The 4,378-nt window shown below is 29.5% G+C and overlaps 1 long non-coding RNA gene across 1 annotated transcript in view; it reads right to left on the bottom strand.

The window, feature by feature from the left end:
- Positions 1-507: 507 nt before the first annotated feature.
- Positions 508-4,378, bottom strand: part of LOC136795315 (uncharacterized) — a 17,252-nt gene continuing 13,381 nt past the window's right edge. The window contains exons 3-4 of the long non-coding RNA XR_010842897.1: positions 1,957-2,042; positions 508-596 (exon numbers count right to left, since the gene is read on the bottom strand). This is a non-coding gene — a long non-coding RNA (uncharacterized lncRNA). The remainder of the gene's footprint in view (positions 597-1,956; positions 2,043-4,378) is intronic.

The raw sequence follows: 4,378 nt of genomic DNA, 5'->3' as shown, positions 1-4,378 counted from the left end.
CTTGGAAAATATTTGAAAATTATGTTGATAAAAGTGCGATTTTGAGTAAATTTTAATGGATATTTGCCTTCTAAAACATTTCTGCCGGCAGGATCAGAAAAGTTGATAAAAATCATGAACTAGTTTCAACTATAAATCATCAAAAAGATATGTATTGTCAAACCCTCACATGGATCATTTCAACGCTCTGGCAGACCGTTGAACTGGTCGCAGACCGTCCAGGGTTCTTGGGAACCCGGGAACATTCCTACATTCCTGAGGGAGTCCCGTACTTAACTTGCTATTCCAGATCAATAGGATGAGGAAAAATAGCCCTTTACCTAGAATTGCTCTATTTCCATCTCCATCGCCTTTTTAATTATTTCAAATTAATTTCAATACCGAATATAACAAAATAGAATGGAAATATAATCTTTTCAAATTAAAACTAAAAGAATTTCTAACTTCTTGGAATATAATTCTCTTTTTTATTAATTTAAAAGATTGTATCATTTATTAATACATCCGATCGCCAGTACAGGCTTTCCATTAATCTTCTTTGAATTTCTCGGGCGTGGGTGGATCAGTGATAGCTTCTTAAGTTTTATTTTGCGAGACTGGAATCAATCAGGGTGAGTGCCTTTGAGTCTATTGATCAAGTTCCGAGACTTCAGTGTTACATCTAATAGATTAGCTTCATTTTTCTTGTACTTGCAACATCAATTTGAAAGAGTATTATCTATTCTTATTATTTTAAATTTTAATATTCATAATTTTACTTTAGTTGATATATGTTTTTTTTTATCATATGAGTCGATTCTTATACAGGTTACTATAATATGAACTGTATGAGTGTTAAGGTAAGACGGAAGTCAAATAAATATGACAACATAATTCCTTTATATAAATTTAACTCTTTCTTAAAATTATACATATTATGTCTAGGTTATCTATATCAGTGTTTCGTTATAAACAAAGAAATAATATGAACATGAGTGTATTTTGTACATACATATTCCATTTTTCTTACTACGCCAGTGCCTTGGATGTTCTCCTCTACAATTTGAACATTATCAATGCCTAGTAATACGAAAGCTTTTTAATTTAGTGTTTAGTGTTTTTCAGAAAGTTAAATTAAGTTCTCCGAAACAACTTATCTTTTCTAAATAGCTATTAACATTTTTTTTTCAAATTTTAACGTTCATATAACCGCATTAACTCTTTAGCTTTTTTTTTTTGGTTAAAAAACAAAAATTATTTACTTTATCCTATATAAATAATTGACTCTATGTGAATTAAGAAATAGGCTTGGTCGCTGCCAAGGAAAACAATTAATAAAAAGAGTAGAGCTTAATTATAGCCAAGGTTTCGTCTTGATTGGTGGAGGTGTACAGAATGAACTGAAACTATTTTATAATTATTGTAATTTTAATTTAAAATAATTATAGTTTATAATTTATTTATTCTTAATTAAAAAAAATTAGAGTTTATAATCTAAAAAAACTATTGCATTTTATAGTTGTAGTAGCAGAAGCGCTAATAGCAGAAATGCTTGGCTATTGTCATAAAGTAGGTTAAAAGTGGGGACATTCAGCTTTCTAGCGTTTAACGTAGAAATTTAATAAATTGCAGAGTTGTTATGAACGATTATATGAACAACGTGCTCCGGAATAAAAAAAATAAATACATTTTTAATTTATTTAAAAAATGGTATTTGAGGGTTTCAGGCGACGCTTAAAATGTATATGACTTGCTTTTTCCTTTAAAAAAATATTGTGAATTTTTCTTTACTAAAATTTACATCATGTTTTTTTTTTCAATTTTAATTGAATAAAAAATAATTGAGTAGAATCAGTAATATTTTTTCTTATTCCCCAGAAAGAGAAAAATTGATTGGCGTATAGTCACCACGAACAAATTTATACTTCCAGAGCTTCGAACCAAAAATGCTTAATTCTATTAATAATTTATTTTTACCTAAAAATCGAGTCAGCCTGTATTCTTCTCGGGAAAATCCTGAACATTTAGAAAAAATCACAATCGGATGGACGGTGCATAAGTACCTACAAAAACAAAATTAATTTTTTTGTATTAGATTTGTAGACTGGAACCTGGAACATATTTTTCTTCATACAAATAACATACTAAAAACTGATTAAACTCCTTGAATAATTAAATAAATGAATACAAATAATATGAATATAAATTTAGTACTCTTTTTTTTATAATGAAAGAGCTTTTCGATATAGTTTCTGAAAAAAAAAGTTTATAATAGGTCAGCTTAGCTTTCTTATCATAGCTATCAGGTAAGTAGGTCTAAAAACTAACTAAAAAAAAAAAAAAAAAACAACTAAATTTTATCATAATCTTTTTTAAAATAAATTTTGTCGTTCAAGGATAAAATCTACAGTAGGAGCTGTGTTTAACTTACGTCCCAAGTAAAATGCATTTAATAATAATAAAAAAATAAAACTAATTGAAGAACTATTATTTTTGTAGTTTATTTCCTACGTGAACTATAACTCAAAAAAAGAATTAGAAAGTGGTCGATAAAATGAATTTTGAGTAACAATATAGGAATCCGGCTCTCGGTTAGTTAATTTTTTTTTTTAATATTCGTAATTTTGTGTTTGTCACTAAATAGATGGGAAAATTCATACGTTTTTTTTTCATCTGTTTGCTAAATTATTGACATAAGCATGACAACTACTGAACATTAATCAGAATAAATTTGAATCTGCTTAATTAAGACGCCTAATAACTGGTACAATTTCTATGTAATTCAATCCAAGCAAGATAAACCATGTAAATTGTCTCCTCCGCTTCATCGAATTTAACCATTATTTGATTCGAACGGAACAATCTAGAACATTCTGTTGTCCTGAGATCTTCCTGGAACTAGAGGGAATCCAGCTGAAATCTGGTACCAACAAGGGTGGCTTAGGGCTAAACACACCGATGGGTGGGAACACCGATTTCTATGAAATCTATTTTAAAGATAATAGTGAAATATTACGCACGTGTCTCTTTGAGATTGAGAGTTATAAAATAAAAAAATATATATTTTTATAATTTCAACTATTTTTTTATATTATTATTTTCTGTCTTTGAATTTAAATGTTATATATATGATATATAACAATCGATTAGTTTTTTATTATGCCTAAGAAAAAAATATTGTTGTTTATATTCAATGAGTTCAAATGTATATAGATGAAATAAAAATGATCAACAAGAGTTTCCTGTAGAGTAAGCAAAAGTTTAGTATAGAAAAGAAAAGTCGTTTTATCACTCCTTAAAACCCGTAAATACGAATGTATATTTTATGTGGCCGAATTAGAAAACGTATATAAGGCAGATAATGACAACATATTTTGTTATTGTGTATGGAAATTCGTATTATACATAAAAAGGAATCTAACTTGCAGTTTCAGGAAAGAAAAATGGCTCTACTATTAATAGTATTGTTCATTTTTATACCATGTTGAGAATTAATTTTTAATTAGGATTAAAGTGATTCGCTGAAGTAGAAAATTGAATATATGAAGACAATGTCAAAAGTTAATGCGGGTGCCCACATAAAAATTGTATATCAAATCTCCTTTTTAGAGCTGATCGATTCCAGTTGAGGATGCGGTACAATGCTTTTGTCCGAAATAATTGTCTCTATATTTGTTTTCAATTATATCCCAGCGTTCGCTCATTTTTGCTCTGCCTTTTATTGTATTGGAATACCATTTCGTTTATTTTTGTTATTTCTACTTTGCCTGCTTGTATTCGATATTGCATATTCTGGAAGGGGAGGTAGCCGTCTATTCACTTTATGTAAAACAATTTCCTCATTGTTAATGTATATATATATTCATACCGTTTTTCAATTTCAGGCGCTTTTTAAATATTGCTCGATTAACCTATCTTAAAGCCTCCTCTTCTTGCTTTAAGCTAATATTTCATAAGTGATTTATGATCGTTGCTCTCCGGGGTTCTTAGCGGGGCGGGGCCAGCGGGGAAGTATTGCCTTTATTTTTGTGATATGATCTTCCCTTATGAGATTGTGACATGTCGTACATCGACCAACCAACTCTTTAGTTCTTAGTTTTAGTTACGCCATCACAACTCTCAAGCTTCCCCCAGCACTTTTAACTCACAACCATGAACTCAAATTCAGGCCATTTCATCACTACAAAGTCTCCTTAAAATGTAGCCTTGCTAAAAAGAGAAGGTGTAGATTATATTATTTTATATATAAGAAGATGGTCAGGGTTGCGTTCAAAAGTGAAAAAAAATAGTTCACAACTATTTATTTTCCAACGTTTCGCCCCAATTTGCAGGGCTTCATCAGCTTCATCTCAGAATCCATTTATATACATCTTGAACCCCTTCCAGTTAACCACAAAAT

The sequence above is a fragment of the Halyomorpha halys genome, unplaced genomic scaffold (genome assembly GCF_000696795.3).
Source record: "Halyomorpha halys isolate HHAL.00 unplaced genomic scaffold, Hhal_1.1 Scaffold1238.1, whole genome shotgun sequence".
Lineage (NCBI taxonomy): Eukaryota > Metazoa > Arthropoda > Insecta > Hemiptera > Pentatomidae > Halyomorpha > Halyomorpha halys.
The sequence above is the reverse complement of the archived record's forward strand: the minus strand, read 5'-3'. Positions and strand labels throughout refer to the sequence as shown.